General features: G+C 44.9%; 1 protein-coding gene and 1 pseudogene across 2 annotated transcripts in view; both read right to left on the minus strand.

Annotated features, from left to right (window-relative positions):
- The window catches only part of LOC311149472 (uncharacterized protein), a gene marked incomplete at both ends in the record, with an annotated part of 790,865 nt that overhangs the window by 231,295 nt on the left and 544,503 nt on the right, over nucleotides 1-15,067 (minus strand). The window lies entirely within an intron of this gene.
- The window catches only part of LOC311149440 (AMP deaminase 2-like), a 48,938-nt pseudogene that overhangs the window by 7,530 nt on the left and 26,341 nt on the right, over nucleotides 1-15,067 (minus strand). The window contains exons 2-10 of the transcript in view: nucleotides 14,794-14,916; nucleotides 14,607-14,675; nucleotides 14,178-14,289; nucleotides 13,713-13,899; nucleotides 6,382-6,523; nucleotides 5,987-6,076; nucleotides 3,950-4,079; nucleotides 3,237-3,431; nucleotides 2,803-2,934 (exon numbers count right to left, since the gene is read on the minus strand). The product of the transcript in view is annotated as an AMP deaminase 2-like (transcript). The remainder of the gene's footprint in view (nucleotides 1-2,802; nucleotides 2,935-3,236; nucleotides 3,432-3,949; nucleotides 4,080-5,986; nucleotides 6,077-6,381; nucleotides 6,524-13,712; nucleotides 13,900-14,177; nucleotides 14,290-14,606; nucleotides 14,676-14,793; nucleotides 14,917-15,067) is intronic.

Raw genomic sequence — 15,067 nt, forward strand, 5'->3', positions numbered from 1 at the left:
CCATCTCAGCCTATGCTGCCATCTCAGCCTATGCTGCCATCTCAGCCTATGCTGCCATCTCAGCCTATGCTGCCATCTCAGTCCCTGTACTTTTTGGCCCTGAAGGAGACATGGACCAACCCAGAGATCTGCTACACCAGCTGCTCTCTCTTCACCTGACAACGTTTTCTCTCGTAGTCCGAGAGCATCTAGTGGTGGAACAGGGCTGCTCATTTCTCTAAATGGAGATGATCTCTGTTCTCCCTCACTCACCTGTCCATCTTCTCATTTGAATTCCATGCTGTCACTATCACTTGTCAACTCAAGAGTAACATTGTTTTCATCTATCACCCACCAGGTGCCCTTAGAGAATCAATCAAGCTTGACACCTTGATGAGCTCATTTCGTACTGGTCGACTTCAACCTCCCGACGTCTGCCTTCGATTCATTTCTTTCCAACTCTCTCTTTCCCCTCCTTACCTCACCCGTTCTCAGTCCTCTCCAACTCACAAGGCAGGCAATACGCAATAGGCTGTTAGCCTTCTAGCCTCACTGCAACCCCCCTCCAGGTCTCTGATCACTACTTTGTTTCCTTTTCTGTCTCCCTTTCCTCCAACCCTACCCACTCAGCCCCTACCCAGATGGTCATGCGCCGTCGCAATCTTGGCTCTCTCTCTCTCCCACTACTCCCTCCCACTACTCTCTCCTCTTCTAACCTATCATCTTTCCCTTCTGCTAAATCCTTCTCCGTCCTGTCTCCTGATTCTGCCTCTTCGACCCTACTCTCCTCCCTTTCCGCATCCTATGACTCGCAATGTCCCCCTTCCTCCCGGCCGGCTCAGCCCTCCCCTCCTGCTCCGTGGCTGAGTGACACATTGCGAGCTTACAGAACAGGGTTGCGGGCAGCTGAGCTAAAATGGAGGAAAATGAAACTTCCTATCATCCTTTCACTCCCTCCGCTCTGTCTTCTCTTCCTCTGTATCCGATGCTAAACTTTCTATCACTACATTTCAAGCTTCTGCCTCGAACCCTAGGAAACTCTTTTCCACCTTCTCCTCCCTCCTTAATCCTCCACCCCCTCCCCCCTCTCCGTGGATGACTTTGTCAATCACTTTGAAAAGAAGGTTGACGACATCCGCTCCTCATTCACTCAGCCTATTGAGTCCACTGGTCCAACTCACACAGAACTACGTTAACCTCTTTCTCCACTGGCTGCATCCCCTCTGACTTCAAAATGGCCTGAGTCACTCCCCTCCTCAAGAAACCAACACTCAAAAACTACAGACCGGTATCCTTTCTTTCTTTTCTTTCCATAACACTTGAGCGTGCCGTCTCTGACCAACTCTCGCTATCTCTCTCAGAACGATCTTCTTGACCTTAACCAGTCAGACTTCCAGGCGGGTCACTTAACCGAGACTGCTCTTCTCTCTGTGTCACGGAGGCTCTCCGCACTGCCAAAGCTGACTCTCTCTCCTCTGTTCTCATCCTCCTAGATCTATCCGCTGCCTTCGACTCTGTGAACCATCAGATCCTCCTCTCCGCCCCCTCTCAGGGCTGGACGTCTCAGGCTCAGAACACTCTTAGATTGCATCCTACCTGGCAGGCAGTTCCAAAATACTGCCGGTCTCATGGTAATTGACCGTTAATTAACAAAAATACGTTTAGCATTTCCTGGCTTCCACTCATACAAGCTGCTGAGGCGTGCCTTTTGGAACATCTACATTTAAAAAAAGTCAAATAAATCAATTTAATATAGCCTACACCATCACAATAAAATCCATTATTTATGTAGTTGTGATAAACCTGGGAATGTCTGAGAAATCAAAACCTAAGGGTTGCATGATGCAACTATACTGATGAATTGGAAAAAGCCGCAAAAAAAAAAAAAGGCATGCGCTCTCTGATCCTTCCCGTGATGAGAGAGAGACAATTGCATTGCTGCTCTGCTTGTGTGGCAAAGCAAGTTAGGGGATATCTAATCGATAGAAGATGGAATTAAAATGACAGAATTCAAAGTTAAATGATAAAGAAAGGGTACTTACTTACACACACACACACACACACACACACACACACACACACACACACACACACACACACACACACACACACACAGCTCTTCTCTGTCCTGGGAACCAAATGGTGGAACCAGATTCCCCTTGAAGCTAGAACAGCAGAGTCCCTGCCCATCTTCTGAAAACGTATGAAACCCTACCTATTTTTAAAGAGCATCTTAAATAATCCCACAGCACCCCCCGTTTTCTCTCTTACTAGCACTGACTTTGCTGATAGCTACTTTATTGAGGAAAAATGTACTTACTATGACCGTGATATGGTGTTGTCCCACCTAGCTACCTTAAGATGAATGCACTAACTGTAAGTCACTCTGGATAAGGGCGTCCACTAAATGACTCAAAAGTAAAATGTACTACAATGCAACATTACTATAATACAACATTACTACTCTCTGTGGTTGCATCCTGATTCTCTACCCTTCTTATGAAGTGTGCACTTGCACAATCTTTCTGTGGTGGAAACTCCCTCTAATTGCTCACACAAATCCGATGCTTTTAATTTCAGATGGAGATTGTGAAAGTTCACACATCGGGAGAAGGGGTCGAGAATCATGACGTAGGAGGAGAATATACAGTATGTTGATTATTTACATTTTAGTCATTTAGCAGACGCTCTTATCCAGAGCGACTTACACTTAGTGAGTGCATACATTTTCATACTGGCCCCCCGTGGGAATCGAACCCACAACCCTGGCGTTGCAAACGCCATGCTCTACCAACTGAGCTACACGGGACTATATGCATTCACCTTGATGATGTGTCCAAAGTATTTCCCCTCTACATGGTTGTCTGTTTTGATGAAGATCTCTCTCAGGATGGACTCCCCGATGGGGTTGTATTTGGCGTTGAACTTGTCAAAGCGATGGAAAGTGTTGCGGTCCTGTGAAGAGAAAGGGGACGTTCTTGTTGATGTCGCTGCCAAGCTGTCAAGTCAGATAGTTGTCTGTCTTTAAAGCACAGTTGTCAATCAAAAAGCTCAAAAAAAAAATAGAACAACTGTTCATCCATCCTTTTCCTGAGATCTCTTCATTGACCTTCCTGTCTCCTCTATGTGTCCTCTCTTAATATAGGAACCAAAACCAATATTGTACAAACAGAGAGGATGAAGGAGAGGTAGCTACTTAAGACTATCGACATGCAACCCTCTGTCTCCTCCCTCGCCCCCTCTCCACCACCACTCACAGCGTGCATGTCCAGTGTGTCCACACTCAGGTCGAAGGCTGTGAGGTTCATGGTTTCGAACACCTCCACGAGCGTCTGTCCCTTGTCTCTCTCCACATGGACTATCTCCCCTGGATACTTCTTCATGGCCCTCTTGATGAACCTCAGCAGGTGTTTCTGGTTCATGCAGGACGAGGCGTGGATGTGGGTGTCCACCTGGGTGCGCAACAAGGAACCAGATACAGACACAGATTTTTTATTTTTTATTTTTTTTATTTCACCTTTATTTAACCAGGTAAACCAGTTGAGAACAAGTTCTCATTTACAACTGCGACCTGGCCAAGATAAAGCAAAGCAGTGCGATAAAAACAACAACACAGAGTTACATATGGGGTAAAACAAAACAAAGTCAAAAATAGAACAGAAATAAATATATATACAGTGTGTGCAAATGTAGCAAGTTATGGAGGTAAGGCAATAAATAGGCTATAGTGCAAAATAATTACAATTACAATTAATTAATTAATTACAGATGAATGAAGATAGAATAGCAGCACACCGAAATACGCAACACTTCGAGGGCATCGGCCTGAGCAAAGCTCTGCGCAGATTTGAACATCTTGGGTCAAATAAAGAGCAGTTCTTTGGGGGTGCAAGATGATTTCTAGATCACTGATTCTGCGTAGAGCATAGCTCACGCTGGTCCTCTCCAAACACGCTGACTGAGGACTCACCTTGCGTATGTTGTAGAAATCTCTGTGAGGGACTTTCTTCTGAGCTGCGAGCTCCTTCATCTCATTCAGCAGGATGTGCATCTGGAACTTAGAACTCAGGTATTGTAACCGACGGTAACAGAATGACTTCCTGTGAAGGCAGGAAGTAAACCCAGACACAACGTCAGTTGCTCCACTGATAACAGGCAGCACACTGTCAGGAGTAACTGACAGACGACTCGCGGTCTATCATCATGATGTTCTGTATCTGGAGAAGATTTGCTTATTGACAGAATGGCCATTATAGAAACCTTGGGCTTGATTCAATCTGTAGCGCGATTTAAATGTAAAGGTAATTTCGACATATGCATTTTACCGTAAATACGGGAACATTGCCTTTCTATCACGCTGTAGCGCAAGTCTTCAGCGCCACTGATTTGAATCAACACTACCACATATACAGTGGGGAGAACAAGTATTTGATACACTGCCGATTTTGCAGGTTTTCCTACTTACAAAGCATGTAGAGGTCTGTAATTTTTATCATAGGTACACTTCAACTGTGAGAGACGGAATCTAAAATAAAAATCCAGAAAATCACATTGTATGATTTTTAAGTAATTAATTTGCTTTTTATTGCATGACAGAAGTATTTGATCACAAACCAACCAGTAAGAATTCCGGCTCTCAGAGACTTGTTAGTTTTTCTTTAAGAAGCCCTCCTGTTCTCCACTCATGACCTGTATTAACTGCACCTGTTTGAACTCGTTACCTGTATAAAAGACACCTGTCCACACACTCAATCAAACAGACTCCAACCGCTCCACAATGGCCAAGACCAGAGAGCTGTGTAAGGACATCAGGGATAAAATTGTAGACCTGCACAAGGCTGGGATGGGCTACAGGACAATAGGCAAGCAGCTTGGTGAGAAGGCAACAACTGTTGGCGCAATTATTAGAAAATGGAAGAAGTTCAAGACGACGGTCAATCACCCTCGGTCTGGGGCTCCATGCAAGATCTCACCTCGTGGGGCATCAATGATCATGAGGAAGGTGAGGGATCAGCCCAGAACTACACGGCAGGACCTGGTCAATGACCTGAAGAGAGCTGGGACCACAGTCTCAAAGAAAACCATCAGTAACACACTACGCCGTCATGGATTAAAATCCTGCAGCGCACGCAAGGTCCCCCTGCTCAAGCCAGCGCATGTCCAGGCCCGTCTGAAGTTTGCCAATGACCATCTGGATGATCCAGAGGAGGAATTGGAGAAGATCATGTGGTTTGATGAGACAAAAATATAGCTTTTTGGTCTAAACTCCACTCGCCGTGTTTGGAGGAAGAAGAAGGATGAGTACAACCCCAAGAACACCATCCCAACCATGAAGCATGGAAGTGGAAACATCATTATTTGGGGATGCTTTTCTGCAAAGGGGACAGGACGACTGCACCATATTGAGGGGAGGATGGATGGGGCCATGTATCATTGAAGATGGGTCGTGGCTGGGTCTTCCAGCATGACAACGACCCGAAACACACAGCCAGGGCAACTAAGGAGTGGCTCCGTAAGAAGCATCTCAAGGTCCTGGAGTGGCCTAGCCAGTCTCCAGACCTGAACCCAATAGAAAATCTTTGGAGGGAGCTGAAAGTCCGTATTGCCCAGCGACAGCCCCGAAACCTGAAGGATCTGGAGAAGGTCTGTATGGAGGAGTGGGCCAAAAACCCTGCTGCAGTGTGTGCAAACCTGGTCAAGACCTACAGGAAACGTATGATCTCTGTAATTGCAAACAAAGGTTTCTGTACCAAATATTAAGTTCTGCTTTTCTGATGTATCAAATACTTATGTCATGCAATAAAATGAAAATTAATTACTTAAAAAGCATACAATGTAATTTTCTGGATTTTTGTTTTAGATTCCGTCTCTCACAGTTGAAGGGTACCTATGATAAAAATTACAGACCTCTACATGCTTTGTAAGTAGGAAAACCTGCAAAATCGGCAGTGTATCAAATACTTGTTCTCCCCACTGTATATATGCCATCAGAGGTATGTTAACTCACACAGGTCCGTTGATGATGAGGGTCATCATGACGTTCATATCAGCGATGTACTCCGGTAGGTCTGGGTACGGCAGCTCCAACTCTGTAGACCTGAAATGACAGTACACAGACTTTTAACACCGTCTCGATAGCCAACAGCCAGTAAACTAAAAGGCACTCACACAAAGTAGTCTTTTTCATAATGCCACTGAAGGCCAAAGTAATGACGAACTTATAAACATCTAAGATGTATGGCTGCTAGGTATCGGCATGTTTATAACCATGGTAACAATTTATCTAAAGCCTTTAGGTATATTGCTTGACAACTTGTTATAAGCACGTATGAGCCTTTTTTTATAATGTGTTATAATAAGGCTAACAATATGATATGTTAAGAGTTAATTGACGTGTCGCACGTGTCAATGGTGTCCTTCTTAGTGTAGATATGGACGACACCGTTTAGCATCTTGCAGCCGTAGCCTATGTCAGGAGGCATACAGGAAGTGTCTTGGTTCTCATAGGGGTGTGTGGCGGAGACAGGAGGGTGGACCGTCTGGTCTAGGTCTAGAATAGAGTACAGTACACTAGAGTAGAATAGAATCAAATAGAACGTTATTAAACCGTCAGACACAAGACAGATGGGATGGAATGGGAATGCACAGGGCGTTACGCCAAACCAAACATTTATTTTCACGGCTGAATTTCGATGATGAAAATTCTCCCCACACTGAGTGACAGTCTGTGTTCTGGCAGGAGGTAGAGGGGAATAGCACATACGAAACCATCTCTTCATCTGTAGCTGGCTTGCTTTAACTACCACCTGTGAGTGTATGTAGGTAGGTACATACAGTTGAAGTCGGAAGTTTACATACACTTAGGTTGGAGTCATTAAAACTCGTTTTTTTCAACCACTCCACAAATGTATTGTTAACAAACTATAGTTTTGGCAAGTCTGTTAGGACATCTACTTTGTGCATGACACAAGTAATTTTTTCAACAATTGTTTACAGACAGATTATTTCACTTATAATTCACTGTATCACAATTCCAGTGGGTCAGAAGTTTACATACACTAAGTTGACTGTGCCTTTAAACAACTTGGAAAATTCCAGAAAATGATGTCATGGCTTTAGAAGCTTCTGATACGCTAATTGACATCATTTGAGTCAATTGGAGGTGTACCTGTGGATGTATTTCAAGGCCTACCTTCAAACTCAGTGCCTCTTTGCTTGACATCATGGGAAAATCAAAAGAAATCAGCCAAGACCTCAGAAAAAAAAATGGTAGACCTCCACAAGTCTGGTTCATCCTTGGGAACAATTTCCAAACGCTCAGGAAGGAGACGCGTTCTGTCTCCTAGAGATCAAATCAAATCAAATTTTATTTGCCACATGCGCCGAATACAACAGGTGTAGACATTACAGTGAAATGCTTACTTACAAGCCCTTAACCAACAATGCAAAGTAAAGACATTTTAAAAAGTGTTAAGCAAAAAAAATTAAAGCAAATAACTAAAGAGCAGCAGTAAAATAAAATAACAGTAGGGAGGCTATATACAGGGGGGTACCGGTGTAGAGTCAATGTGCGGGGGCACCGGCTAGTCGAGGTAATTGCGGTAATATGTACATGTGGGTAGAGTTAAAGTGACTATGCATAAATAATAAACAGGGTAGCAGCAGAGTAAAAAAGGGGGTGGGGGGGCAGTGCAAATTGTCCGGGTAGCCATGATTAGCTGTTCAGGAGTCTTATGGCTTGGGGGTAGAAGCTGTTGAGAAGCCTTTTGGACCTAGACTTGGCGCTCCGGTACCGCTTGCCGTGCGGTAGCAGAGAGAATAGTCTATGACTAGGGTGGCTGGAGTCTTTGACAATTTTGAGGGCCTTCCTCTGACACCGCCTGGTATAGAGGTCCTGGATGGCAGGAAGCTTGGCCCCAGTGATGTACTGGGCCGTACGCACTACCCTCTGTAGTGCCTTGCGGTCGGAGGCCGAGCAGTTGCCATACCAGGTGGCGATGCAACCAGTCAGGATGCTCTCGATGGTGCATCTGTAGAACTTTTTGAGGATCTGAGGACCCATGCCAAATGTTTTCGGTCTCCTGAGGGGGAATAGGCTTTGTCGTGCCCTCTTCACGACTGTCTTGGTGTGTTTGGACCATGATCATTTGTTGGTGATGTGGACACCAAGGAAGATGAAGCTTTCAACCTGTTCTACTACAGCCCCGTCGATGAGAATGGGGGCGTGCTCAGTCCTCTTTTTTTTCCTGTAGTCCACAATAATCTCCTTTGTCTTGGTCACGTTGAGGGAGAGGTTGTTATCCTGGCACCACACGGCCATGTCTCTGACATCCTCCCTATAGGCTGTCTCATCGTTGTCTGTGATCAGGCCTACCACTGTTGTGTCGTCGGCAAATTTAATGATGGTGTTGGAGTCGTGCCTGGCCATGCAGTCATGGGTGAACAGGGAGTACAGGAGGGGACTGAGCACGCACCCCTGAGGGGCCCCCGTGTTGAGGATCAGTGTGGCAGATGTGTTGTTACCTACCCTTACCACCTGGGGGCGGCCTGTCAGGAAGTCCAGGATCCAGTTGCAGAGGGAGGTGTTTAGTCCCAGGATCCTTAGCTTAGTGATGAGCTTTGAGGGCACTATGGTGTTGAACGCTGAGCTGTTGTCAATGAATAGCATTCTCACGTACAGTGAGGGAAAAAAGTATTTGATCCCCTGCTGATTTTGAACGTTTGCCCACTGACAAATAAATTATCAGTCTATCATTTTAATAGTAGGTTTATTTGAACGGTGAGAGACAGAATAACAACAACAAAATCCAGAAAAACGCATGGCAAAAATTTTATAAATTGATTTGCATTTTAATGAGGGAAATAAGTATTTGACCCCCTCTCAATCAGAAAGATTTCTGGCTCCCAGGTGTCTTTTATATAGGTAACGAGCTGAGATTAGGAGCACACTCTTAAAGGGAGTGCTCCTAATCTCAGCTTGTTACCTGTATAAAAGACACCTGTCCACAGAAGCAATCAATCAATCAGATTCCAAACTCTCCACCATGGCCAAGACCAAAGAGCTCTCCAAGGATGTCAGGGACAAGATTGTAGACCTACACAAGGCTGGAATGGGCTACAAGACCATCGCCAAGCAGCTTGGTGAGAAGGTGACAACAGTTGGTGCGATTATTCGCAAATGGAAGAAACAGAAAATAACTGTCAATCTCCCTCGGCCTGGGGTCCATGCAAGAGCTCACCTCGTGGCGTTGCAATGATCATGAGAACGGTGAGGAATCAGCCCAGAACTACACAGGAGGATCTTGTCAATGATCTCAAGGCAGCTGGGACCATAGTCACCAAGAAAACAATTGGTAACACACTACGCCGTGAAGGACTGAAATCCTGCAGGGCCCGCAAGGTCCCCCTGCTCAAGAAAGCACATACAGGCCCGTCTGAAGTTTGCCAATGAACATCTGAATAATTCAGAGGAGAACTGGGTGAAAGTGTTGTGGTCAGATGAGACCAAAATCGAGCTCATTGGCATCAACTCAACTCGCCGTGTTTGGAGGAGGAGGAATGCTGCCTATGACCCCAAGAACACCCTCCCCACCGTCAAACATGGAGGTGGAAACATTATGCTTTGGGGGGTGTTTTTCTGCTAAGGGGACAGGACAACTTCACCACATCAAAGGGACAATGGACGGCACCATGTACCGTCAAATCTTGGGTGAGAACCTCCTTCCCTCAGCCAGGGCATTGAAAATGGGTCGTGGATGGGTATTCCAGCATGACAATGACCCAAAACACACGGCCAAGGCAACAAAGGAGTGGCTCAAGAAGAAGCACATTAAGGTCCTGGAGTGGCCTAGCCAGTCTCCAGACCTTAATCCCATAGAAAATCTGTGGAGGGAGCTGAAGGTTCGAGTTGCCAAACGTCAGGCTTGAAACCTTAATGACTAGGAGAAGATCTGCAAAGAGGAGTGGAACAAAATCCCTCCTGAGATGTGTGCAAACCTGGTGGCCAACTACAAGAAACATCTGACCTCTGTGATTGCCAACAAGGGTTTTGCCACCAAGTACTAAGTCATGTTTTGCAGAGGGGTCAAATACTTATTTCACTCATTAAAATACAAATCAATTTATAACATTTTTGACATGGGTTTTTCTGGATTTTTTTGTTGTTTTCTGTCTCTCACTGTTCAAATAAACCTACCATTAAAATTATTGACTGATCATGTCTTTGTCAGTGGGCAAACGTACAAAATCAGCAGGGGATCAAATACTTTTTTCCCTCACTGTACGTGAGAATACTATTCATTGACAACAGCTCAGCGTTCAACACCATAGTGCCCTCAAAGCTCATCACTAAGCTAAGGATCCTGGGACTAAACACCTCTTGTCCAGGTGGGAAAGGGCAGTGTGGAGTGCAATAGAGATTGCATCATTTGTGGATCTGTTGGGGCGGTATGCAAATTGGAGTGGGTCTAGGGTTTCTGGGATAATGGTGTTGATATGAGCCATGACCAGCCTTTCAAAGCACTTCATGGCTACAGACATGAGTGCTACAGGTCGGTAGTCATTAAGGTAGGTTATCATAGTGTCCTTGGGCACAGGGACTATGGTGGTCTGCTTGAAACACGTTGGTATTACAGACTCAGTCAGGGACATGTTGAAAATGTCAGTGAAGACACTTGCCAGTTGGTCAGCACATGTTCGGAGTACACATCCTGGTAATCCGTTGTGAATGTTGACCTGCTTAAAAGTCTTACTCACATCGGCTACGGAGAGCGTGATCACATAGTCATCCGGAACAGCTGGTGCTCTCATGCATGCTTCAGTGTTGCTTGCCTCGACGCGAGCATAGAAGTGATTTAGCTCGTCTGTTAGGCTTGTGTCACTGGGCAGCTCGCGGCTGTGCTTCCCTTTGTAGTCGGGGCGGCAGGTAGCTTAGTGGTTAAGAGCGTTGTGCCAGTAACCGAAAGGTCGCTGGTTCTAATCCCCTAGGTGAAAAATCTGTTGATGTGCCCTTGAGCAAGGCACTTAACCCTAATTGCTCCTGTAAGTCGCTCTGGATAAGAGCGTCTGCTAAATGACGTAAATGTAGTCTGTAATAGTTTTCAAGCCCTGCCACATCCGACAAGCATCAGAGCCGGTGTAGTACAATTCAATCTTAGTCCTGTATTGACTGTTTGATGGTTCGTCGGAGGGCATAGCGGGATTTCTTATAAGCGTCTGGGTTAGAGTCCCGCTCCTTGAAAGCGGCAGCTCTAGCCTTTAGCTCAGTGCGGATGTTGCCTGTAATCCATGGCTTCTGGTTGGGGTATGTACGTACGGTCACTGTGGGGACGACGTCATCGATGCACTTATTGATGAAGCCAGTGACTGATGTAGTGTACTCCGTAATGCTATCTGAAGAATCCCGGAACATATTCCAGTCTGTGCTAGCAAAACAGTCCTGTAACTTAGCATCTGCGTCATCTGACCACTTTTTTATTAACCGAGTCACTGGTGCTTCCTGCTTTAGTTTTTGCTTATAAGCAGGAATCAGGAGGATAGAGTTATGGTCAGATTTGCCAAATGGAGGGCGAGGGAGAGCTTTGTATGCGTCTCTGTGTGTTTAGTAAAGGTGGTCTAGAGTTTTTTTTTCCTCTGGTTGCACATTTAACATGCTGGTAGAAATGAGGTAGAACAGATTTAAGTTTCCCTGCATTAAAGTCCCCGGCCACTAGGAGTGCTGCCTCTGGATGAGCGTTTTCCTGTTTACTTATGGCCTTATACAGGTAATTGAGTGCAGTCTTAGTGCCAGCACTGGTTTGTGGTGGTATATAGACAGCTACGAAAAATATAGAAGAAAACTCTCTTGGTAAATAGTGTGGTCTACAGCTTATCATGAGATACTCTACCTCAGGCGAGCAAAACCTTGAGACTTCCTTATTATTAGATTTTTTGCACCAGCTGTTGTTTACAAATATACACTGACCGCCACCCCTTGTCTTACCGGAGTCAGCAGTTCTATCCTGACGATGTAGCGTATAACCCCCCAGCTGTATGTTATCAATGTCGTTGTTCAGCCACGACTCGGTGAAACATAATATATTACAGTTTTTAATGTCCCGTTGGTAGGATAACTGTAATCTTAGGTCATCTACCTTATTCTCAAATGATTGAACATTAGCTAATAGGATTGATGGAAGAGGCAGTTTACTCGCTCGCCGTCGGATCCTTACAAGGCACCCCGACCTACGTCCACGATATCTCTGTCTCTTTCTCATGCGAATGAGGATATCCTTCGCGTCCGACTCATTGAGAAAAAATCTTCGTCCAATACGATGAACGTACTTTGGTGCGAAAAGTGCAAATCAATCCCAGAACAACAGCAAAGGACATTGTGAAGATGCTGGAGGAAACAGATACAAAAGTATCTATATCCACAGTAAAACGAGTCCTATATCGACATAACCTGAAAGGCCGCTCAGCAAGGAAGAAGCCACTGCTGCAAAACCGCCATAAAAAAGCCAGACTACGGTTTGCAACTGCACATGGGGACAAAGATTTTACTTTTTGGAGAAATGTCCTCTGGTTTGATGAAACGAAAATAGAACTGTTTGGCCATAATGACCATCGTTATGTTTGGAGGAAAAAGGGGGTGCTTGCAAGCCGATGAAAACCATCCCAACCGTGAAGCACGGGGGTGGCAGCATCATGCTGTGGGGGTGCTTTGCTGCAGGAGGGACTGGTGCACTTCACAAAATAGATGACATCATGAGGAAGGAAAACTATGTGGATATATTGAAGCAACATCTCAAGACATCAGTCAGGAAGTTAAAGCTTGGTCGCAAATGGGTCTTCCAAATGGACAATGACCCCAAGCATACTTCCAAAGTTGTGGCAAAATGGCTTAAGGACAACAAAGTCAAGGTATTGGAGTGGCCATCACAAAGCCCTGACCTCAATCCTATAGAACATTTGTGGGCAGAACTGAAAAAGCGTGTGCAAGCAAGGAGGCCTACAAACCTGACTCAGTTACACCAGCTCTGTCAGGAGGAATGGGCCAAAATTCACCCAACTTATTGTGGGAAGCTTGTGGAAGGCTACCCGAAACGTTTGACCCAAGTTAAACAATTTAAAGGCAATGCTACCAAATACTAATTGAGTGTATATAAATTTCTGACCCACTGGGAATGTGATGAAATAAATAAAAGCTGAAATAAATCATTCACTTTACAATTATTCTGACATTTCACATTCTTAACATAAAGTGGTGAGCCTAACTGACCTAAAACAGGGCATTTTTACTAGGATTAAATGTCAGGAATTGTGAAAAACTGAGTTTAAATGTATTTGGCTAAGGTGTATGTAAACTTCCGACTTCAACTGTAGGTAGGTGTGTACTTAGGTAGTTAGGTAGGTACGTAGGTAGGAAGGTGTGTACGTATGTAGGTAGGTAGGTAGGTGTGTATGTATTTATGTAGGTAGGTAGGTGTGTATGTATGTGTGTATGTATGTATGTATGTATGTACCATGGGGCGGCGCACAATTGGCCCAGCGTCGTCCAGGGTAGGGGAGGGAATGGCCGGCAGGGGATGTAGCTCAGTTGGTAGAGCATGGCGTTTGCAACGCCAGGGTTGTGGGTTCGATAAAATAATGTATGTGCTAACTGTAAGTCGCTCTGGATAAGAGCGTCTGCTAAATGACTAAAATGTAAAAAATGTAAAATGATATTTATATATGTACGTGTTTGTGTAATCTACCTGCAGTAACAGAAGTCTCAGGTATCTCCTCGTAGATGCCCATATCTAGAGGTCGGTCACTGAGCTCCTCCAGGTAGCTGGCTGTGGTCCGACAGAAGCTCTGCATGGACAGGCCAATGTACTTCTCCCTGATGAACAAGGCCTTCACCACACACTTAGCAGCATCCAGCAGGTCTGTGAAGGGAACCTGGAGGTGAGCGAAGGGGACGGGAAGAGGAGGCACAGGTTAGTACTGCCAGTCCTACTTCTAGCCTCCTACTACCGGAGGAATCCGGTTCGAAGAAACAGGTAACATGTCGGAAGGTTGGCTGCTTGTGGTAAAATCCAAGTGGAGAGAAATCAAAGTTTTACATAGGACCTGTATTCAATACCAATGAGTAAAGCCAGGGAACCTTACTGAATAAACTCAAGGTGTTTACTGTGGTGGAAGCGGTAACGGCCGTTGGGGATATTTCTGTGACCTACCCCACATTTCTCCTCTCCAGAGATGGAGACTCGCTGGTACTCCTTCTCTCCTTCCCTGTCTTTCTCCTTGGGGTACAGGTCCATGAATGCCTGGCTCTGCTCCTTCAGGTATCTAACACAAGATGATCATGTTTATTCTATAATTTTTTATTATATTCTACTGAAGCCATTTACTTCACGTTCGTATTCTTATATCTTGTATATATCTTATTCTTGTTGCATTGTCCAGAAGGAACCGGCAAGTAAGCATTTTGTTAGACGGCGTATACCATGTGTATCCCATACATATGACTAATACAACTTTAAAATATAATAATAGTAATTATTAAGTTTCAAGGGGGACTGTTTTAAAGACTGTGTTAGCCTACTTAGCTAAAGCGTATAGGCATCATCTTAGGGAGCTAACGCGAGTCTCCTTATTGTACTCACTCTAGGTCAGTAGCGCTGTCAGTCTTCATGAACTCCTGTTTGGCTCGGAGAAGGATATCTGGCTCAAACCTGAAGAAGACATTAAAATAAATACTTTTTTAGAGACTTCCAACATGATCCCATTGTGATTCATGGGAAATTGTTGCTGAATGTTAATTGCCACTATCTCTCTCTCTCTCTCTCTTACTTGACATCCTGGCTGATCTGTCTCTCTAGTCGTTGTTGTCTCTCCTCCAGCTGTTCTATCTTCAGGGAACTCATAGGGGGCGCTGAGCATATCACGCTCTGCTATGCTGCGAGAGAACAGCTCCTACACGGACACAGAGAGGAAATGAGCTGGAAAATCCTCAGTTATTTAAATGCAGTTTATCTACTTGTGTGGCTGAAATGGTAAATGTTGTTAAATTCCATCTTTCTTTCGATCTCACGCACCTACGCAATCTTCTTGTACTTGCCATCCA

This window comes from Coregonus lavaretus (assembly GCF_964263955.1).
Source record: "Coregonus lavaretus genome assembly, chromosome: 22".
Lineage (NCBI taxonomy): Eukaryota > Metazoa > Chordata > Actinopteri > Salmoniformes > Salmonidae > Coregonus > Coregonus lavaretus.